Here is a 25,513-nt window from a genome sequence, read left to right on the forward strand (position 1 = left end):
AATTCATTATTTGTGCTTCATAATCTTATTATAAGCTCATTGTCATTCATTGTTCATTTGTCATATTTATATGACCCATCTCAATATCATCTTAAAAGGTTAAGTGTACCACCACCATATATTCCTTTATTTGATGGAGATTGTATAAAATTTATCAAATTTGATCACACTATGATCGAGTGTCCAATACCTTGCTTATCAAATTAATGATAAACATAACCTTGATCTTTTGAAAGATCATTTTAAGAACTCATAACGTTCTTTTTTTTTTTATAATTACCACAATGATGACTATGATCACTTTGTCATGTGCTACATCCATATTCATTTGTACAACCACAATTATTTGTATTTTTTAGATTTATCATTTTTACAATCATAGTTAATTTTTTGTCATCTTTTAGACTTATATGCACAAGTACCACATTCACATCAAGGAATGAAGCAAATCAATGTGGTGAGCTTCATGATTTTTCTTAAAAACTTAGCATTTTGCTTTAGTCGTCAGTATATCATGTTGGAACTTGAACCTAACGTCTTACCCATATAAAGACATTTTAAATCATAATTCGATGGATCTCAAATCAAATATCTTATTATCATGATACCATCGGGACTTTAACCCGAGGTCTTATTCTTTTGATGCGACAAGATTTAAATCCATCATCTTACCATCAGCCAATAACATAATATGTCAAAGTGACAATATTAATTGTCCAAATAAAAATGTCTCTCCAGTAAAAAAATTTCAAAAATTTTGTATAAAAGATGTCAAGAACAAAAACAATATAAAGAAAATTCAAAAGAAAACAAACTTTAAATCTTGATGGATTCTGCTCAAACATCATTTGACTACTAAATTGTATGTCGTAGTCTTTTGTAGTTAAAAGTATAGAAAAAGTAAGCATGTACAAAATACTAACAACTCGATACTTATTATTCCCAAATAACATACATAATAGTTTCTATTATATGAAGTAGTAGAATATATACAACTTAGTCCGAATTTTTGTGTTTCGATTAAGTCCCTTATTTAGTAACACATTATGGTTTGTAAGAAAATGAACAACTTTGACTCATTTTTTTTACCTTTAAGTAGAGATGGAAAAATTCAAACTTTTAATACTGATATCATATACTAATGAAATATTAAACAACAATGAAAAATCACTATTTGCTATGTGAAAATAAATTAGTTTTATGAACTTACAATCTTATACTATACTAACAAGTAATGTTGAATCAGTAGACATCTAGAGGTTTAATATATATTTAACACATAGATATGAAAATTACATATCTTCAGTCTTCTTTGAGAAGAAAAATTAAGCTTTATGTACACATGATGGTGAAATTGAGAAGAGACTTACTTTGTCCATGACTAACTTAACTGGACATACTCAATTTTCTTATGAAATAGAATAGTCCTTACTAAAAGCAAGTAATCTCAATTGGTTAGAGATTCATGCTGATAACGTATTTTAAAACTAAGTTAAAAGATGAATATTATGAACAATAAAATAGATAAAAATATTGAGAGAAGATAAGAGATGGGAATTTTTCATACTTCCAAATATCAAAGATACAAGTGTATACATTATGAACTCTTATGCCTCTATTTATAGTGTCATATAGAGGTATGCAAAATGTTGTCATAAACATGACATTAACTATTAACATGATGGAGGAGTTTATGGATTCGTAAGGTCACAAGAATAATGGTCATGAATGATAGAGGTTATCTTCATACTGAAGAGGAATAATGGAGACAAGTAGTGGAAGTAATTTCTAGAGTAGTACACTTATTAGTTTTATAACACATTCTGGTTAATTTTTTCAAAAAATTACACAAATATACAATTTATGTTTGCAATATTACAAAAAATCCCAACTCTCTAAATATATTACAAAAATCCCAACATATACACAGAATGGTATGTATATGTCAGCTATGTTATGTATATTAATAGGGAGAGAGAGTAAAGTAATTTAAAAAGTGGGAGAGAGTGCAATTACTTCCAAAAAGGTTGGTATTTACGTTATTTATACTAATATTTTTACAATTAAATTCTAGATCCATTGTTGGACCATTTTATTTATAAATATAAATTCAAAAACAATTAAGGCCCAATTATGTATACTAATCCAGGTCCAAAAACCGACCCGATCCATCGAAGGAGAGGTGAAGAATTTCCAAAAAAATAAATAACAGGCACTGATGGCCAAGAGTATTCAGTACTCTTCACTTGTTTCGATTTTCGTTGCCTCAGCTCAATGTTCCTCTCCGATTGAAATCGATAATTCATGTTCCTCTTCTCTTTGCGTTGTAAGCATCCACTTCCTCCTTCTTTTTTCATTGTTTGTATTTCTGTACTCCCTCTACTGATGTCGTTGCTTATGCTCTGCAGATGATGTTGTCTCCTAGTCCCTGAGAAAGTTGAGCTGCTGGTAAGGAAAGCTCCATCTGTCCCTATTTTTGGTGAAGATTTTTGGGAGCTGGGGAATCTAGCTAGTATCAACACGATAGAGTAGTTGTCTTTATGACAAAAACAATTATTTCTGTGTCCTTGTTTACTTCTTATATACTTGTAATATTTCGGGACCACCTGCTTTTCGTTGAACTCTGTGAATGTCTTTTATTTGTATGCATGTTGTTGTTATGTTTGAATGTTAATCTTCTTTGTCTGGATCATCAGATTGGGGATTTGAGTTCTGTCCATGTTGATATATTTCCTGACTGCTACTGGTAACTCATAGAAATCATGATAGTCTGTAGAGATTTGTGAGTAGATTATTTCATTAGCTAATGCATCTGCTACTGTGTTTTCTTCCTGGAAAGTATGTTGAATCTGTGCTTGAGTTCTATGAAGCTTTTCTCTTATGTCCTCAATCTGCTCAACTAGCTCCCCAGACACTTTTTAGTGTTAGGGAGTTCCTTTCTATGGTAACTTTCTTAAATTTCTTCCCCTTTAGCTTTCATTTCTGCATAAGTTTCATCCCGTGAATGTATTCAAAAATTGGTTGCTTTTTAACTCTTGACATATAAATTAATTAAAAGAAGTCAATCCCAACACCTCTTAAAATTAAATATTCTTTAAAGTTTTATCATTTAAAAAAATTGTAATTAATTGTTTGATTCAACTTTTTAAATACGTATCCTTTTAATTTCGTTTTACTTGATCCTTTTATTAAAAAACATTTGTTTAATTTAGTTGTTCAAATTATGAAATCAAGAACAATTTATCATGTTCTTTCAGTACTATCTCTATCATTAAATGACTATATAAAGTCTATAATGCTCAAATTTATATTTTCAAAATATAATTAATAAGATTAATATAGTAAAATAGACTCCTAATTTTTTATTTTTTTAATAAAGAGTGTCAAGTCAAATCAACAAGGGACAACTAAATGAAATAGGAGGAGTAATAAGTTATTCATTACTTTTTTTAAACTGAATAAATATTATTAGATTTTTGTTAATATAGTGGACAGGTGAAAAGGAAATGAGGGAGTATTGTGAATGCAAATTTCTTCTACTCTGCCTGTTCATATTATTATTCCTTATAAAAATAAATTAATTAGAGATTCACTTTATAAATCTAATTTTATTAATAATGTTTTAAAATTTTAATTTAATTTTTACTATTGTATATAGTTATTTCATACTAAAAGAAATCTAAAAAAAAAGTAATAAAAGTTTTTAAATTTACTAAAATAAATAAATAAAATAAAATATTTATTTATAATATAGAGACAAATAAAATGTAACAGGGAATACTTCCTCCAATTCTTTGATTAGAAGCTTGTTTTCCCCCTAATTGAAATCATTATTTAAACGATCTATAGTCATATCAAGTTAAGAACTAATCCCATACAATTGTCAAAAATTAATCAGGATTTAAAAATTATAAATTTTTAAATTCTAAGTGATTGCTTAATTGATGAGATAAGAAATAAGTCTAGGGTGGCATTTTCAGTTTATATTTGTGAAAAGAGTCCATTTAATCCATATTTAGTGAATTGGTTCACTCATATTTCAAATAGGTAAATATGGATTTCAGCTCATTTTAAAAGCTCATACAAATATAAACAAAATGGGTAAAATATGGGTACCCATTTAAACACGGAGATCACTCACCTATGCTTAAAGTTTCAATTTTTTTTTCTTCTTCTTTTTTTCTTTCTTTTTTCCTTTAATTTACTTTTTTTCTTTTTCATTTTCGTTTTCATTTTTTTACTCATTTTTTTATAATTTTTTTTCTTTCTCATTTTTTCATCTATTTTTTATTTTTTTATTTTTATTTCTTTTTTCTTTGTATTCTTTTTTTTTTTTCGCTTTCCCCTTTCTCATTCTTATTTCATCATTCGTATTCGCTTGAGACCTACATGGGTTAATAAATATAAGCTTCTAATTATCCCATTTTACCTATCTAATTCATAACATCTCTTATTAATTAAATATAATTCATAGTCTCACTTCTTTATTATTATTTTTTTCTATTTTTTTTTCTTTTTTTTTCTTTTTCTTTCTTTTTTCCTTTAATTTACTTTTTTTTTCTTTTTCATTTTTTCCACTTATTTTTTACTCGTTTCTTACACTTTTTTTCTTTCTTCTTTTTCATCATTTTTTTCTTTTTCAATTTTATTTCCTTGCATTTTTTTTTGTATTTCCGTTTCCCCCTTTTTCATTCTAGGTTCGTAATTTTTGTCATTTTTCTTATTTTTTTATTTTCTTTTCCTCATCTTTTTTTTTGGTCATTGCATTTTATATATTTTTTACTTTAACTTTATTTGTATCATACTATATATTTCAAATAATTTATTATTTGTATTTGAATAGCTTAGTTGTCAGTATATGCAATTTATCATTTGTATTTATATACAAATACTATGAATTAAAATCAACATGAGTTGTGGTGCAGTGGATGAAGCTACTCCACCCTTAACCAGAGGTCGAGAGTATGACCCTGGTTATGGAAAAAACTCTATTGGGAGCGCTGCCACCTTAATGGGCCCTGCAACGCCCGAATGAAAAATAAAAAAAAGTATATGAATTAATTGTATTTTCTTGAGACTAAAATATATATGGTTGAGGATCCACATAGCCCTCGAATTATAAATGTTGAGCGAATATAAATCAATATACGCTTATGGAATTTTTTTTATCATTAAAAAAAAAACCAAAAATAGAAAAAAAAAAGTAGAAAGAGAGGTAGAAGTTAGAGATAGAAGAGAGAAAAAAGCGTAAAGAAAGAATTGAAGAAAAAAAATACAAAAAAAATCAAAAAGAAAAAATAATGAAAAAGGAGAAAAGGAAAAAGAAAAAAATGATGGTGAAAACAAATATACTGAGTGGTTACGATATTTTAGTCATCATCCATAATTTGTACTCGACTTAAATATATTTTTCAAAAATAAAAAAATATAAAACATAAAATACAACAAAAAAAATGAGAAAGAAGTAAAAACAAAAAAAACAAAAAATAGAAAATATAGGAGACTAAAAAGAAAAAGAAAAAAGAAAGAGAAACAAAGGGCAGAGGGTAGAGATAGAAGAGAGGGAAAAAAAAGAAATAACAAAAAAATGAAAAAAGAAAACTAAAGACTACATCTAGAAGAGAGACAAAAAAAATTAAAAAGAAAAAACTAAAAAAAAAAAGAAATGAAAAAAAAGTCAAGTTGATATGATATAAAAGTTTTAAGTTTTTGACTTAGGAGTTAAAGTGGGTTGAAACCATTTTTACCTAATCCATATTTGACCAAATCTATATTTACCCATATTTATATGTATGGATTGCAATCTAAACCATTTTTACTCAATTCATATTTAACCCGTCCAAATCCAATCTAATCCGCCCGTTTGCCACTCTGGAAATAACACTCTTGAGTCAAAGTACGTGATTACTTTCTCTTATTTGGTTATGAATATTAATTATTCTTGAAAAATCATTTTCTACTAAAATGGTGAATTAGTTAGGAGTAATTTAAACTTTTGATATTTAACTTGTATTGATCTTTAATAAATGCCTCTCAGAACAAATGATTTTTTCCTCAGACATAAGCTTATATTTGTGTTATCATAATAATCCACAAGTTATGTCCGAATAGGTCTTTAATGTCTAAAAAACTTATGACTCACTAGGACCTGTTTGGCCAAAATTTTTTATTTTTTTTTAAAGTATTTCACTTTAGTGAAAATTTTGGTGTCTGATCATGCGAATTTCAAATTCAATTTTAAATTATTTTTGGAAAAATGAAAACAAGTAAACTTGTTTTCACCTTTTCCAACTTTAATTTCAATTTTATTTATTATTACAAATGACTCCCTTTTTTATTTTTACAAAAACACCCTATTAGTTTCATCCAACAACCGTAGTTAACTACCACATTACCCACTTCTTCCTACTTTCATCGATAAAAGACCTCAAAATTGAAGGCAACTTCAATTTTTTTCTTCTTCATCAAAATCTTCTCATGTTACAACAAAACATTAATCCGTCCATTCTTGCGACTCTTTATGCAATACCAACAACAAAGGCAACATTATTGTCTTCTCTCACATTTGATTGCATCTTGTAGGTAATTAGTTAAATTGAGTGATTTTGATAGTTTTTAAAAGTTGGGTTATAAAATTATATTTAAAAAAGTCTTTTCAAAAGTCTAAAAAAAAATCTAAAAAAACATGGTTAAACACAACTTCAACTCCAACTCCAGCTCCAAAACTTTTTAGTTTTCACGATCAAACGCCTACTAAGTATAAATTCGATTTTCAAAGACAAAACTTCAAGATTAGACAACTTGAAAAGCATATTTTAAAGACTAACTTATTTGAAGGAAAAAACACAGTTTAATGTTATTTATTCCATATATAAGTTGAGATTAGCAAATTTTATAGACGATCTTTTTCTATCTCATTATGGTATAAAAAATCTAAAGTTATTGGATTCTAAATTAATAATTCATAAATATTCATTAATTTTTTAAGATTAATTTAAAATTAAAATCAAAATCATTGAATCCGATTGATCCAGTAATCGACATTCTAACTTCGTACCTTCTTTTAGCTCAAAAAATATATATTGGTAACCATCTTGCTTTAAAATAAATATGTTAAAAATATATTTGTACTTGTTATCGAAAAATAATAGAACTTGTAGAATATTCTAAAGCCACATCAAAATATATAATTTCAACAATCTCACTAAACGTTCGACTCACTGGCCTTTGAAAAACTATCAAATAACTTATTGTATGATGAGCAGAATATAAATTATAAACTACTGTTTAGCTAAGGAGAGAGCATCAGATTAAGGATGAAGGAGGAATCAATATTGATTGTGTTAAAACAATAATGATAATTGTATAAGAAATTTAAAATAAAATTTGTTTGACTTAGAAACACGATAATACGCTTCTTGAAGATTGTTAGAGTCTCTCCCACGAGCAAACGAAAGAATTAGTAACAACTCTATCTTCGGGATTCAACTAAACCACAAAACAAGTAACATTCAAGAATATTGCTCTTCTATTCTTGAATTGGTGATCTCACCATTTGATCAATGTTCTCAAATATTTTTTCAAGAGGAAAGTATTTTTTGAGTACTTGTCTTTTCAAACAAAAGATACACTATCTATGGGATAGAAGTTTCATGTAAGAGAAGAATATTAATTAAGTAACAATTCATAGGTTCATGAATATTTTAACACAAAAGATAACTTTCTTTCAAGAACCTAAAACGTAAAACTTAAAGAAGAATGAATTTGTCGAATTCATGTTCTTTGTAACTCAAAACTTTTAACTGATGCACTTATTTCAAAATTAATTGAAATATAACTCTAAAAATCTTTAACCGATATATTTGTTTCAAAATTTATTAAAACATAAACTTAACAATAACAATCTCCCACTTGTTTCAAGAAATTTTATCTTTAAAAAATAAAATTCATTTGAGATATTAATCTAACAACATGCATCAATAATGGCGTCTTTTGGACTTGAACCATTTACTAGTGAATACTTTCTAAATCATTGATTACTTAGTGAACAAATCTTGAACTAAGTAGTTCATTGAATGACGTAGAAAAATACTTCATGCATATTACTATTTTTTGGTGAAAATCAAAATCTTTTGACACTTTACGACTATGTGTCCTGAATCCTTTTAGCTAAGTGATTTAAGATTTTCCTGTTAAAATCTTATTGAAGCGGCCTGCAGTAAATTCATCAAAAGTAACTTTATATACTCCGACTAAATAGTCTATGAATTTCATTAAGAGAAATAACTCTCATCCTCCTTTACAACAAAGTATCAGTAAATCTATCAATAGTGTTTCTACACACTCCAACTGAAATAGGTATATAGACTTATTAAGAGAATATAATCTCATTCTTCTCTTTTGTTAGGAATACTGTTAAATCTATCAAGAGTGTTATTATTTACTCCAATAGAGATTGATCTTATAGATTTATCAAGAGAAAAAATCTCAACTTATGCACATCTACTCACTCTCTAGGGAAAAAGAAAATTTTATTGATGTGCTTCACATTTGTAACTTTACTTATTTTTCCCTTTAAACCCAAGATTACATCATTATGTGGGGTTACGTAAAGTACAATCAATCTACAACAGGCTTTATTCCCATCCCATTGCAAGTTTGTACCACCAATTCATTGCCTAGCCCTTTAGACAAAGAATCTGCTAAACTGAGTTTGGACTTCACATATTGAAGCGATATTATGCCATCCTCCAATAATCTTTGTTAGGGTTTTTGCCCTGATTTTCTTATTAAATTTAAGTTTTACTTTTCTTAGAAGGAAAATAAAAGTAATACCATAATTACTTTTATTTTTCCTTAAAGAAAAATATAAATTTTTTCCATATTTGACAAACTTCTTTGTTGGAGGAAAGATTTTGGACATCTATAAATAGAAGACCTCCTTCTCATTTAATAACACGAGCATCTACAATGTAGTCATTAAAAGAGTCTGGTTTAGGGAGAGATTTCTCCCATAGATTTATTTTTTTCAAATATTATTTTTAATATGTAGGTCGTTCGATCAAATCATATCAATAATATGTCATTTTGGTTTGTTTTTCTTTGTCATCTGGATTATCATTCAATGGTTTACAATTAATAGCTTTTGCATGATGCCCTCTCGATTTCGAACCCAACAAATGGTATCAGAGCTTACGGTTCAAAGGTTCAGCGGTTTGGTGAAACGAGGTTGAAGACAAGTTCATGACGGTTCAAACCAATTTGCAACCAATTTAATGATAATGAGGATTTTTATCGAACTACATGTTGAGAACAAGTTTCAACCATATTTTCAATATTCTTGTTGCTGCATCTTTAAAAATAAAAATAAAATATTACGTTTAAACTATTTTTTAACTATGATATTTTAAACCTTATTTTTAACCACGGCAAGCAGTAGTGATGAAGATTTTGTGAAAATGAAGTTCATGCATGTGAAGAAGGGGGATCGAGTGGAGAAAATCAAGCCAAAAGGGGAAGATTTGTTAGGTTTTTTTTTCTGATTTTCTTACTAAATTTAAGTTTTCCTTTTCTTAAAGGAAAATATACATCTTTTTCATATTTGGCAAACCTCTTTGTTGGGGGAAAGGTTTTGGACATCTATAAATAGAAGACCCTTCTCATACAATAACACAAGAGCATCCACAATGTAGTCATTAAAAGAGTCTGGTTCTCCCATAGATTTATATTTTTTCAAATATTAGTTTTTAATATGTAGGTTGTTCGACCAAATCGTATCAATAATATGTTGTTTTATTATTTTTTTTCTTTGTCATCTGGATTATCGTTCAATGGTTTGTAATTAATAGCTTTTGCATGACGCCCTTTCGATTTCAAACCCAACAATCTTCTCACTTGATTGTGTTTGAGACGAACTTGCCTTGACTTGCCATTGTAACAATCACTTGAAGCCCAAAATATAGCAACTTTTGCTATCATAATAAATAGTCAAAGGTGGTATTGGCTTACCCCATAATGGAATATCTATCGGCATACTCCACAGCCAATCAACTTCTTTTCCAGCAAAAGACATAGCGATAAATTTTGACTCCATGATTGAGTGATTAATACATGTATGCTTCTTTGATCTCCAAGATATTGCTGCTCCAATCAAAGTGAAAATCTAAGCAGTAATAGATTTAGAGTCATTCAGATCAGAATTTCAAGTACCATCACTATAGCCTTCAAGAACTATTGAATAAGTAGAATAATGTAGGCCAACATTAATTGTACCCTTCAGATATCTTAAAACACGAATTAAAGCATTTAATGCTCAACTCTACGGCTACTAGTAAACTTGCTTAAAGTTTCTACTGCATAACCATTATCTAGCCTGGTATAATACATGGCATACATAAGACTCCCAACAATTTGAGAATATGTCAATTGATCAAGAATATCACCAGAGTTCGCACTAGTTTGATGCTAGGATTAAATAGTGTAGCAGTTGTCGTCAAAATGACCAAATCTCTTCAGAACCTTCTCAATATAATTTGATTAAGTAAGAGTCAAAACATTTGTTGATCTTACAATTTTGATGCCTAAAATTACATCAGCTTCTCCAAGATCTTTCATTTCAAACTGAGAAGCTAGAACAGATTTTGTTTCTTTGACTCTTTCAATATCAGTTCCCAAGATCAATATGTCATCTACATAAGGACATATCATAACACAAGGATTTTTTTGATATTTACTAAATATGCAGATATCTCCACCATTGATTAAGTAGCTATTAGAAATTATACCTTTTCTAAATTTCTCGTGCCATCGCTTTGGATTTTGTTTTAATCCATAAAGAGATTTAAGAAGCTTAGAAATTTTACGTTCTTGACCAGGAATGACAAATTCTTCTGGTTGTTTCATGTAAACTTCTTTATGTAGATCTCCATTTAGGAATATAGTCTTCACATCCATCTGATGAATCACAAGACCATGAATTGTTGCTAAAGCAATCAAGAGACGAATAGAGGTCATCCGAGCTACAGGTGAAAAAGTATCAAAATAATCAATATCTTTTAATTGAGTAAAATCTTTAGCTACTAAGCGAGCTTTGTACTTATCCAAAATACCATTAGATTTTATTTTCTTTCTAAAAATCCATCGGCAACCAATTGATTTACATCCAGGAGGAAGATCTGATAAAATCCATGTATTATTTGATAGGATAGAATGCATTTCATCATCAGTAGATTCACGTTAAAAAGGAGCATCATGTAAATACATAGCTTCATCAGAACTTTTTTTTTTAACCAAATAAGCTTGAAAATCGGGTCCAAAGTCCTTTGATTTGGTTGATCTTGAACTACATCTTGGTTGTCTTTCTTTTAAGGGCTCAACTATTTTTTCTTTGAAGAGGAGAAATTGAAGAACTTGTATCTTGTTCAAAAGAATCTTTTCTTGAGAAATATATGCTCAAAAAAAATTAGCATGCAAAGATTCAGTATTGTGTGAGGGCTTGGGGTCTCAAGATTTAAAAATCTATAAGCTTTACTGATCTGTGAATAACCACTAAACACACAATCTACTCCTTTATAGCCAATCTTAGTCAAATGTTGATCTGGTAATCGAACATGAGCCAAGCAACCCCATACTTTAAAATAATTTAAATTTGACTTTCAAAAATTCCAAAGTTCATATAGAGATGCATCATGATTTCTGAAAGTAATTCTATTCAAAATATGACCTGCTGAAAGTAAGGCTTCAGTCCACATATTTTCAGACATACCAGATCCATAAAGCATAGAATTAATCATTTTTATGAAAGTCCTATTTTTTTTTGGTACACCATTTTGTTGTGGTGTATAGAACATGGTCAATTATTTTTCAATGCCTTATTTTTTACAAAAATTAATAAAATCTGACATTAAGTACTCTTCACCTATATCAGACCCAATTGATTTAATTTTCAAAGTCCATTTATTTTCAACCTTAGTTTTATATGTTTTAAAAGTCTCAAATATCTCATATTTTATTTCAATGGAAAGACATACGTATATCTTGAGTAGTCACTAATGAAAGTGCTAAAATACCTGTAAGACCCCTGAAGGTCTTAGCTCAATCCAACTTACTATTGTATGTAAAAGGGGTCCAAGAGTTAGAAAATTTCACTTAGTGTTAGGACTTAGTCATTTCTAAAGCTCCTAAACTTTGATGATTTTATTTTCAATCTTTTCGAGATTAGAAAGTTAATGTTTAAGTTGATTCGTGATCGGGGATGTCAAAGGTACATCTCGGGTGAGTTTTAAAATTTTTGGAAGAGCGTAAGAGCATGTTTAGAAGTCCAAAACAGTAGCAGAACCGGGATAAGCTCGCGGCACGCCCTCCAGTGCACTGCTAGGGGTGCCCGCGGTAGAGCCCACGGTGCGGGGCTTAGATCGTCGGTCTAGAGCATGCGACGCCTGACTCATCGCCCGCCCCTTATTTTTCCAGCTTCTGTTTCCATTTTTGCAAGGGCAATTGGGTCTTTTTCCTTTACCCATTTGGTCCATAACTCAAGATTTAGGGTCCCAGAAGTATAATTTGCTATCCTATTTCACAAAATCCTTTCACAATAAGGCATCTCTCTCAAGAACAAGCCCTTGCCTCCTCCCCAAAAGAATCAAGGAAATTCAAACTTAATTTTCAAGAAAACCATTAGGAATCTTCACGAATTCTTCAATTAAGGTATTGCGATGTTCATTCATAGGTCCTTTTCACCCATGGAGTCCAAGAATCTATTTTCAATTTTAAAGCCATGATTTTTACATGTTAATATGAGTTCTCTTCAAGAAGCTATTATGAACTTTGATTTCAATTATGTTTACCATGTGTTTTCGTTGGAATTTGCCCTTGGTACGTTTGGATGGTGATTTACGCATGTTACACCCTAAAACCATTATTTTAGTATTGGAATTATGTTATTATCACATAATTTAACTATTCCCATTCTTCAACTTATGACCCTCATGTGTTTGATGAAATGCCTAAGTGTTGAATGTTGAACAAGGATTCCCCTCTATGGTTTCAAAGTTTTCATGTAGTCTTATTGTTATTTCTATCGAGTCTTGGGGGTTATGAATACCCAAAATTTAGCTTTTTACTTAGTCTCACTATTTTCAGAATGGTTTCAGACACTTATGAGCATTGTCAGGTCAGCCAGTTATCATGCCAGTAAACTTAGATCAGTTCAGTAATCAGTGCCAGTTCAGTTGAGAGTATGATTTAGCATCGAGCGAACCTAGGGACGAGGGCTCACCCACTAGGTAGGACTGGATCCTTAGTAGCAGTCCCTATATTTCAGAACTGCGTAGCAGCATAGGATTAAGGGATGTCACCCGCCAGTTTAGGACTGACATTCTCTCAGGGATGACACGCCAGCTTAGGACTGATCTCAGGGGTCACCCGTCAGTTTAGGATTGACTCCACAATTATTGTTTTGTACCCGTGGCACGGTACTAGCACCCTTCCAACTGGGGTCACAGGTTGGACCCTTATCAGCTCAGATTTAGGGTATGTCGGTTAGATGATACCTCCCACAATTTTAGTTTTAGTACTCAGTACAGAATTTAGTTCATTTTATTTTACCATAGCATACAATTTATCAGTATTCAGTTACCAGATTTTGGTATTTTAGTTTTACAGATTATTTCAAATATATGATAGGCTTGGTCTTGTATTCTTAGTATTTTAGTTTCTTATGTACTCATATTCAGTTACCTCATGTCATTCAATTAGTTACTATCTCATGCAGATAAACCCATACATTTCAACCTAACCTCATCTTATGTACCAGTACATTCAAAGTGCTAACCGCATACTCATTTCTTGCGCTATGATGTCTAATATCATAGGTTCAGACGCATACTTTCCTAAACGCGCCTAGACTGTTCATCTTATCACAACAACAACAGTGGTGAGTCCTTGTGTTTCGAGGACCTATTATGTTTCTTTCAGTATTTTCTTTTAGTTAGTCAGTTAGAGTTAGTTGGGTGCTTATCCCATCACTCCTCAGTCAGTTTAGAGGCTTTCAGACACTTCAGACAGTCAGTTAGTATGTCAGTTCTATCAGTCAGATTTTAATATTTCTGCATATGTTTCAATTTTGTGGATTTAGTTGTATCATTTTCAGAACTTAAAACCTTATGGCATTTTTCAATTAATTTTCGCACGTGTCATTGTTATCAATTTTATTCAGTGCTCACAGCAGGTACCAACTCATTAACTTGTGGTCATTTGTGATCGTAAGCACCGTGTGGCGTCCAGGGTATACTCCCGGGGTATTACAATACCTCTTTTCATGAGGTGACAAATAATTCATCTCACAAACATCAGTATAGATTAATTGCAAAAGTGTGGAAGTCCTTTCAACTGTCTTAAATGGCTTCTTTGTAATCTTGTATTTACTAGAAGTAAGATATTTAGTAGTATGATTCTTTTCACAGTCTTTGATTAATCCATTATTCACCATAAGTTGGATGAATCTAACATTCAAATAACCAAGATGTTCATGCCATAAGTCCAAAGAATCCACAAGATAAGCAGAAATATTTTTATTTTCAATATTGAGTTTAAATATTCTATTTACAACATAACCTTTTCCAACAAACATGTCATTTTTAGATAAAATAAACTTGTCTGGCTAAAAAATCATTTTAAAATCATGCTTCGAGAAAAAATATCCGGCACCAAGTTCTTTCGAATATCAGGAACATGCAATGCGTCCATCAATGTAACTATCTTTTCAAAAGTAAATTTTAGTTCAACAGTTCCTTTTCCCACAACTTTAGCAGAGGAGGAGTTTTCCATATATAAAATTTTACTGTCCTCCACTAATTCATAGGTTTTGAAAGAATTTCGGTTACCTGATATGTGAAGAGTTGCACCGGTATCTATCCACCATTTCATTTGATCTTTCACTACAAATGCTTCTGTGACCATTGCCATAAGATTATTTTTTTTATTTTTATTTACCTTTTCTTTCTTCTTTTCGGCTTTGAGAATTCTACAATCACGCGCATAGTGATCAATTTTGTGACAATGATAGCATTCACCAGATTTAAAATTGGCATCATTATGCTTGAAATTTTTAGTCTTCTTTGCTATTAAGAGATTCTTGCTTTCAGCTTCCTTCTTGATTGAATTTTCTTCAACCATATGAGCTTTCATGATAGGTTCCTTCAAAATATTACTGTCACGATATCGTGTCTCTTGTTCAATTTGCAAGTGTTGCAACAATTGTTCAAGAGTCAAATCTTTCTTTTTGTGTAAGAGTTTGCTTCTATTCTCTTTTCAAGATGGAGGAAGTTTTGATACAATAGCACCAACATGGATGTTTTCATTAAGAGCAATTTCAGATATAGCAATTTTATTAGCTATGAGTTAAAATTCTTGTACTTGTTCAGTGGTTGACTTGTCATCAATCATTTTGAACTCCATATAATTTGAAACAATTTCTTTTAGAACTCGCCTCTTGAAGAGTGTCCCAAATCTCCTTAGCAAATTTTCATTTTACATAATATTGATCATAATATTTTTTGGACATTCCTCCAAGAATATAATTCTTGCACAAATAATTATCATATTGCCACTTGACAATTTGTTCTTTAATAAAAGTAGCCTCGTCAGATGCTACCTCAGAACCAGGAGCATTAGAATATGAATCTTCAAGAACATACGCCAACTTTAATCGTTTTAAAAAAATTTTCATCTTTTTGCGCTATCTACGAAAGTCTTGCCATCAAATATTTTGAAATTAGGATTAGGAAAAGATGAAATACTATTCGATATTGATGTAGAAGTCATAGAGACAAACAACTATCTTCAAATTGTTAGAAAACAATGCTAATTATACAAGAAATTTAAAATCAAACTTGCTTGGCTTAGAAGCATGATAATACGCTTCTTGAAGATAGTTGGAGTCTCTCCCACGAGCAAATGGAAGAATTAGTAACAACTCTATCTTTGGGATCCAACTAAGCCACAAAACAAGTAGCATTCAAGAATGTTGCTCCTCGATTCTTGAATTAGTGATCTCACCATTTGATCAATGTCTCTCAAATATTTTTTCAAGGGAAAAGTATTTTTTGAGTACTTATCTTTTCAAAAAAAAAAAAAAAACACTGTTTATAGGATAGAAGTTTCATGTAAGAGAAGAATATTAATTAAGTAATAGTTAATAGGTTCATGAATATTTTAAAATAAAAGATAACTTTCTTTCAAGAACCTAAAATGTAAAACTTAAAGAAGAATGAATTTATCAAATTCATGTTCTTTGTCACTCAAAACTTTTAACTAATGCATTTTGTTTTCAACATAATTTAATTCATGAAAAATAAACTTCAACCACAAATAAAAATACGAAGAAATAATAATTTTATTGATCAAGAATATGGGCACAAATCTGTTCCTCTCTTGATTCTTCTCTCTTGATTTTCTCTGTAATTCGAGCACCGCCAGTAGCATATTTTTCGAATGTATAAAGATTTGGATATGAATTTCTCTGTAATTCGAGGGTCATTAGTGACATATTTCTCGAACTTAGGAACATTTAGATTTGATCTCCATGAAATGAGGGTTTGTCTTCTTAAGGTATTTGATTATCAAGAAGAGAGAGTTTTGATCTTTATGAATATCCCATGAATTTATTGAGACTTTTCAGATCTTTGATCTCTTTGTGAATATCCCGTGAATTTTTGGGATACTGAAGATGCCTCTTTAAAGGGATATTTGCCCCCTTTATATATGCATAATTTAGGGTTTAGGTTGAGTAGCAATCAAGCTAGATTTAGGGTAAAGTAGCCTCGAGAACTCTAACCAAAATTGAACTATTTTTGTAGAGTCCACAAAATTTCAATGTCTACAAATAGTCCCTGCTTGAAGGCTTGTCGGAGTGTAGACTTGATGAAATTCAAAGACGAGTCTTAAAGTACCGCTTCCATCTTTACAATCTTGCGGCTATAGATTTGCATATTTAAATCAAGAGAGAAGAATCAAGGGAGGAACAGATTTGTAACCACCTCGTTTATTAATAAAAAATTCTTGTTTCTTCATATTTTTGTTTGTGGTTAAAATTTATTTTTCATGAATTTAAATTATGTTGCAAACAAATTGGTCCGCCTAGTGGGATCAAATCTGCCCTTTATCTCTTCTCTCATAAATCAGATCTGCAAATCTGTAGCCACCGCATAAAGATGGAAGCTCTATTGGTACTTCAAGACTCGTCATCAAATCTACACTTCGACAAGTCTTGAAGTAGGGGGCATTCGTAGAAATCTAAAATTTGTGGACTCTTCAATAAGAATTCAAATTCTGTTAGAGTTCTAGAAGGCTAATTTATCCTAAATCTCGCCTATTTAAAGGGTAACATGTTCTCTGAAACATGCATTTTGAATATCCCATAAGCTGATGGGTATTCGTAAAAAGATCAGGATCTTCAATATCCCACAAAATCATGGGATATTCATAAAGAGATCATCCTATGTTCGAGAATAAGCCACTAACGGCCCTCGAATTACGGAGAAAATCAAGAGAGAAGAATCAATGGAGGAACAGATTTGTAACCACAATCATTTATCAATAAAAAAAAATTCTTGTTTTTTCATATTTTTGTTTGTGGTTAAAATTTATTTTCCATGAATTTAAAATTTGTTGCGAACAAACACATTTGTTTCAAAATTAATTGAAACATAACTCTAAAAATCTTTAACCAATGTATTTGTTTCAAAATTTATTGAAACATAAACTTAAGAATAACAAATTGAAGTGCCCTTCATTTTTAATTAGAGATTTTGGTTTTAAATTTTGGAAAATGATAAAATTCTGTTGCAAATACAATCTCTTAAAATAAATTCTATAATGTGTTAATTCAAATTCAATCGTGTTACTGTACAATTTTCAGACATTGAACGATAAAAAAAAATAGTATGAATTGAAACAAGACTCCTTCCAATTTATCTTTATTTCTAAACTTTATACTCTCACCGTTCGCTTTTACTTGTCCTTGATTTCTTAATTGAATTTCTATTTTTACTTTTCATTTTTACAACTTGTTTTTTCTATTTTACATTTAACATTGATCGTTTTTTCTCTAAATTCATTTCAAAATATAATGTAAACATTATTTGATAAGGGTACTATAATAAAATAATTATATTATTAATTATATTTTAAATAAATATATGAAGTTAAAGTATGATAAATAAAAATGAATGTAAGGAGTTCTACCAAACTAACAACCAGTCAACAATCAAGCAACTTGAAATCAAAGTTAGATGAGGCTGTGATACAGTGACCATAAATTAGTTATAGTTATTAGAGCATGTGGGTTCTTAAAGAAAGTTTAAGTTCGAGTGTTTAATTAAGTAGTTATTCTCTATCTTTTAAAATAATTTACTAAAAGTATTTGTTTCAATTTAGTTGTTTCTTTTATGAAATCAAGAAAATATTATTTTATTTTTTAATATTATTCTTATCATTAAATGATTAAATAAAGTGAAAATGCTTAAATTTATATTTTCAAAACATAATTAATAAAACTAATTTAATAAAATAAATCTCTAATAAATTTTTTCTTAAAGGAAGTACCAACTCAATAGAGCCCACCTATCAACACACTAGTTAAGAAAACGTACATAAAATGTTTTAATCATGAGAGATTTCTTTAATTTCATCGATTTTGTTTGAATGTCACTTTGTACCGAAAGAAAAGGATCTTCTTCGGATATAAACTTTTTGTTAATTTTTAAATATTTAAAATTTAATTATAAAATGTGGAGTAAAAGTTAATTTAGAAAACAGATTAATTTAGGATAAGCAACTTAAAAATGAATAGTCGAATGTCCTATTCCAATACGAACTTGTGGCCCTCTCCCAACCTCCTGCACTAAATTAGGCATGCTATATTTCCATACGAAAATGCAAAACAACAAAATAGTACGTTACACTATAATATAATTAATCAACGACTCTCAATAAAAATTTAGGAATCAAAATAAGTCAAGATATAGATAAAATGATTAAAATAAGTCATTTCTTTAATTAGTTATCAAAATAAGTTAAATACAATAATTTATCACGTATTATGTTATTGTTTTAACGATGCTTTAATGGCAGTGAACAATATAATATTTTTTTCAAAAATATAATAAAATCTTATATTTTATAACTATCTTATAAAAATATAAAAAATTCTTACGTTTTTACCAAAAAAAAAAAAAGACAAAAGACAAAAGCAACGTTTTGTCATATCAATGTGCAAGTTAGCTTTCTGTCAAATCAATTCTAAAGTATTAATAATTTGTGAATTGTAATAAATTATTATCATAATTCTAATAAATTATTATGTTTTTAACTATTTTTTTTTTAAATAATGTTTCATTTTGTCAAATCAAGTACCACCTGATTCATTTTTTTTGACTTTTTCTTTCATAAATCGTATTAAAAAGTTATTCTTTAACAAAAAAAATAAAAAATGTGTAATAAATAGTTAACTTTTTATTAAAATTAAATAAAAATTATATTTTTTTCTAGATTTGTGTTACATAAGTCGTATTAAGAAACTCTAACTTTCGATTCCGAAGATATCCTTCGTGATTGAAATTAAGAAAGATAAAGGGATGATGAAAATATATGTTAAAGACAAAGTAACTTTTAGTACTATTTACGAAAGAAAAAGTCAAAAAATGTAGGCTAGCTGGTACTTGATTTGATAAAATGAAGTATTTTTTTTTTTTGGATTAAAAACGTAATAATTTATTATAATTTATAATTGTAATAATTTTACAATTTACAATTAATTTGACATAAAGCTATCTTGCACTTTGATTTGAAAAAGATTGCTTTTTTCTTTTATTTTTTTTTGTAAAATGTAAGAATTTCTTATGTTTTAAAAGATATTTATAAAACATAAGATTTTATTATATTTTATAAAAAATATTACGTTGTTCACTACCATTAAAACATCATTAAAATAATAACACAAAACGTAATAAATTATTACATGCATTTAACTTATTTTGGTGACTAATTAAATGAATGAGTTATTTTGGTCACTTTATTCATATCTTGGTTCATTTTGATTCCGAGATACTCAATAGACCGAAGGAGTAAATAATATTTCTCCATTCACTTTTACATATTTCCTTCAACGAAAGGTAATTTATCTAGCTTTCAGGAGTCATTTCGTAGAAGGAATACGGAAAGTAATTTTGAGATAAAATTTAAAATTACCTTTATTTCATATTTGGTGTAAGGTATGATAGTGTATTTGAGCATTTTAATATTATTATTGTATTAATTTAGCTCATAAGAATTAAAAGTGAGCATTAAATGTGCTGCCTAGAGCACTTTACTCATGTTAGGACGTTAGTTCTCCAGTGACATTATTGCCTATGTTTACTATTGTAGTATTAATATTGTTGTAACCTATGACATTACTATTCTCCATTTACTTTGGAGTTATTTCTTTGGAGTTAATATGTGACCAATTACTCAATTGAGTTAGTGGAAACCTTCAGGTAGAATAAACGTGCATGCATTATGTTAGGAATCGGGCAGAAATAAACAAACCATAAGTAAAAGAGAACAAGAACAACACATAGATTTACGTGAAAATCCTTACGGAAAAAACCACGGGCAGAGGCAGAGGAGGTTTCACTATAATGAAGAAAAAGTACAATGTGGAGAATGACAAAATTTCTGAATACCCAAAACAAACCCTCTAAATGCACTTATATAATATGTGCATACAAATAAGTCCTAAGCCCAAAAATATAATGGGTCGCACTGCAAAACTTTTAGGGCCCAATCAACAAAATTTGGGTCACAACTCTAACAATCTCCACCTTGACACGAATTCTAATTTAGAATCCAAATCCATTTCAAGACAAACTATCCACCTCTTCCATAAAAGCCCCTAAGGGCACATCTTAACAGCTAATACTAACCAAGTCCAAGCAATGCTCAAACTTGGCACTTGGCAGTGTCTTGGTCATCAGATCAACAGAATTATCATGAGTACTAATCTTTCTCACCACAATATCACCACGAGCAATAATTTTATGTACAAAATGATACTGAACATCAATGTGCTTTGTCCTCTTGTGAAGCATCTGATCTTTCGTAAGGAAGATAACACTCTGACTATCGCAAAAAATTATAGTAATCTATAAGTCTTTGCTAAGTTCACCGAACAAACCCTTTAACCAAATAGCTTTCTTGAAAGCCTCTGTAATAGACATATACTCTACCTCAGTAGTTGACAAGGCAACCTTAGTCTGTAAGGTAGCTTTTCAACTAATAGCACAACCATCAATGGTGAAAACATAGCCTGTAAGGGACCTCCTTTTATTATGATCTCCTGCAAAATCAGAATCAACATACCCGATTACTCCATTCCTCTTTCGCCCAAACTGCAAACAAACATCAGCAGATCCATGCAAGTATATGAAAATCCACTGAACTGCTTTCCAATGTTCTTTGCCAGGATTTGCCATGTATCTTCTAACTGTACTGACAACATAAGATAAATCTGGTCGGGAACACACCATCGCATACATAAAAGACCCAACGGTACTAGAGTATGGAACTCGAGACATATAGTCACGCTCATCATCTGTCTTTGGAGATAAATTGGCTGAGAGTTTGAAATGAGCTGCCAATGGAGTACTGACAGGCTTGGCATTTTTCATATTGAACCTGTAAAGCACTTTTTCAATATGTCTTTTTTGACTTAAGTATAACTTACACTTCTCTCTATCCCTCATAATTTTCATGCTAAGAATCTTCTTTGCTGCTCCTAGATCCTTTATCTCAAACTCCTTGCTGAGATGGGCTTTGACTTTTATTATCTCTCTTATATCCTTTGCTGCAATCAACATATCATCAACATACAAAAGAAGGTATATGAATGGAGCATCACTTACCTTTGTGAAGTAGACACAACAATCATAACTACTCCTCCGAAATATATGAGAGGTCATAAAAGAGTCAAACATCTTATACCACTGCCTGGGCTACTGCTTTAAGCCATAAAGAGACTTTTTCTGCAAGCATACATAGTCCTCCTTTCCTGAGACAACAAAACCCTCTGGTTGCTACGTATAGATATCCTCCTCAAGTTCTTCATGTAAGAATGCAGTTTTGACATCCAACTGCTCAAGCTCAAGATCATGCATGTCTACAATACCAAGCAAGGCTCGAATCAAACTATGCTTTACAACTGGAGAAAACACATCTGTGAAGTCAACACCTAGAACCTGACTGTAACCTTTAGCAACTAGTTTTGCTTTGTACCTAGCATCTTCAACTCCCGATGTTCCTTCTTTCTTTTGGAATACCCACTTGCAACGGACAACTTTCTTATCTTTAGGAAATCTCACCAAATCTCATATGCCATTCTTATAAAGTGATTCCATTTTCTCCTGCATAGCAATCATCCATCGGTCGAAATCATCACAACTAACTACCTCTGAGTTAGAAGAAGGTTCTTCACCAAAATTAATAATTTTTGCTATATTCAATGCATAAGCAACCAAATCAGCTTCAACATACTTTTGAAGAGGTCTAATATCTCTTCTAGTCCTATCATTAGCAATAGAATATTGTGGCGTCACTGATGGTGAAGAAGAAATAGTACCACTCTATATCTCCGGGCTGGACTAAGAAGTAGGCACTGGTGTAGACTTTGCTCCAATTTGCAATTCAATATGGGTGAATGACTTTTGCTGATTCATGTCACTAAGCTCATCTGTAGGCGAAACACTGATTCGGAGGGAGCCCGAAGCATAGAAGTTTCATCAAACACAACATCCCTGCTAATTATAACCTTTCTGTTTTCTGAACACCAAAGCTTATAACCTTTACACCAGGCTTATAACCCATAAATAAGCACTTGACAGATCTAGGCTCCAACTTTCCATTATCAACATAAGCATACGCAGGACATCCAAATATCTTCAAATTATAATAACTAGTAGGAGTGCTAGACCATACCTCTTGTGGAGTTTTTTTATCAATCGCGACTGAGGGAGAGCGGTTAATAAAAAGACAAACTGTGGAAGCAACTTCAGCCCAAAAAGACTTGGGTAAACCAGCATTAGAGAGCATACAACACACCTTCTCCATTATAGTCTTATTCATTCATTCAACCATACCATTCTGCTGCGAAGTATGACGAACTGTCAGGTGCCTCATAATTTTTTTTTACTTTCACAAAGCATTAAATTCATTAGAACAGAACTCTAAACCATTATCGGTCAGAAGGCATTTTACCTGCTTCTCTATTTTTTTTTCAATCATAATTTTTCACTCCTTGAAAGTAGGCAACATATCATTCTTTTGCTTCAGAAAGAACAACCAAACTTTTCTGTAATAATCATCCATAATAGTCAACAAGTAATTCGCACCTCTTCTAGAAGGTACTTTAGAAGGACCCAGAGATCAGAATGAATATAATCAAGTATGCCTTTGGTTAAGTGGATGCCTTTAGTGAATCTGAATCTCTTCTGTTTTCCAAAAATGCAACGCTCACAGAACTCCAATTGGTAATACTCTGCCCATTAAGAAGCCCTCTCTTGCTTAGTTCAGCCATCCTGTTTTCACTCATATGCCCCAGACGCATATGCCAAAGTTTAGAAACGTCACTTTTTGATAGAGAGGAGGTAGAAACTGTTGCATCACCTATAATCATAGAGCCCTGCAAGATATATAAATTTGCAGACTTTCTCTGTCCCTTCATCACAACAAGAGCACCTTTAGTAACCTTCAAGACTCCACCTTCACCAGTGTACCTATATCCGTTCGAATCAAGAGTAGTCAAGGAAACAAATTTCTCTTCAGGTCTAGGACATACCACACATCACCAAGTGTCCTCACAATCTCATCAAATATCTTAATTTTGATTGTTCCAATACCAACTATCTTGCAAGGTGTGTTAATTCCCATCAACACAGCACCTTTAGAGATTATTTCATATGTTGTAAACTAATCCCGATTGCGACACATATGAAACGTACAAGCTGAATAGGGAATCCAATCCTCATAGAGTTTGGAGTTACCATCAGAAACAACCAAGAGTTCTCCATCACTACCGTCATCTTCAATAAAACTAGCTTCACCAGACTTCTCTGGTTGGTTTCCCTTTTATTTTGAAGCTTCTCTTTTCTTTCTATTCTGTAACTTCCAACACTTAAATTTGATGTGGCCCTTCTTCTTACAGTAATTACAGGTTTTATTTCTATTTTTGGATTTCAATCTATTTCTATCACCCCCAGAGTTCCTCTCATGATTCCTTTCTCGAACAGTAAGACCATATCCTTAAATCTCTGACCTATTTACAAGATGCTTTATCTTCTCCTTAAAGAACAACGCATCATAGACTTTATCTATGGTCAGGGTATCACGACTATATAAAATTGTATCCCTAAAGGTCGTGTATGATGTAGGCAGCGAACACAACAAAATCAACCCTAGATCTTCCTCATCGTACTTAACCTCTAGAGTCTCTAAATCAGAGATGATTTTTTTAAATACAGATAGGTAATCCTCCAAGGATGCACCCTCAGGCATGCAATGGGAATAAAGTCATTGTTTGAGATGTAACTTACTTGTTAGGTTCTTCGTCATACACAACGATTCCAATTTTAACCATAACACAGCGGCAGTGGTCTCCTTCAAAACATTCTGTAGAATCTGATTGGATAAATGAAGGTGGATCTGAGATAGAGCCTTCCGATCCTTACGCCGTTTGTCCTCGTTCATCCATGATGAGGGAATCTTATTAAACCCTGATAGAGCATCATTCAAATCCATCTGCGCAAGCACAACCCACATCTTAAACCTGCCATAACAAATATCTGGTGTTGCAATCCAACAACGGAATATCATACTTCATGGTTGTCATACCCGAGAAAATAATCGAATAGACTTTGATACCATTTTGTTAGGAATCGGGCAGAAATAAACAAACCACAAGTAAAAGAGAACAAGAACAATATATAGATTTAAGTAAAAACCCTTACAGGAAAAACCATGGGTAGAGGCAGAGGAGGTTTCACTATAATGGAGAAAAAGTACAATGTGGAGAATGACAAAATTTCTGAATACCCAAAACAAACCATCTAAATGCATTTATATAATATGTGCATACAAATAAGTCCTAGGCCTAAAAATATAATGAGTCACACCGCAAAACTTTCAGGGCCCAATTAACAAAATTTGGGTTACAACTCTAACACATTATGTAACTTGTGTGAATTTATCTCTTGTTTAGTGATGAATGAATTTGGTCATCATTTACCTTGAAATTCTTGTAAGTTTTCACTCTTTATTTCTCCATTATCCTATTCTTTATGTGTTATAACTCTTGTAACCTTTGTAACCTCTATTCTATTTATCTTTCCATTTATTCTTCCTATTCATTGCATGAAAGATTTCTTCACCTATAAATAAAGGTGGTCCTTGCATGGTTTTGGTATATATACACAATATAATGTAGAGT

The 25,513-nt window shown here is 30.8% G+C and overlaps 1 long non-coding RNA gene across 1 annotated transcript; it reads left to right on the forward strand.

Moving 5' to 3' along the window:
* The first annotated feature begins 2,238 nt into the window (after window positions 1–2,238).
* On the forward strand, window positions 2,239–2,668 carry LOC124895910. Its single transcript, XR_007052074.1, has 2 exons — window positions 2,239–2,326; window positions 2,409–2,668. It is a non-coding gene; the product is annotated as an uncharacterized LOC124895910 (long non-coding RNA).
* The last annotated feature ends 22,845 nt before the right edge of the window (window positions 2,669–25,513 follow it).

The sequence above is a fragment of the Capsicum annuum genome, chromosome 2, assembly GCF_002878395.1.
Source record: "Capsicum annuum cultivar UCD-10X-F1 chromosome 2, UCD10Xv1.1, whole genome shotgun sequence".
In the NCBI taxonomy this organism is placed as follows: domain Eukaryota; kingdom Viridiplantae; phylum Streptophyta; class Magnoliopsida; order Solanales; family Solanaceae; genus Capsicum; species Capsicum annuum.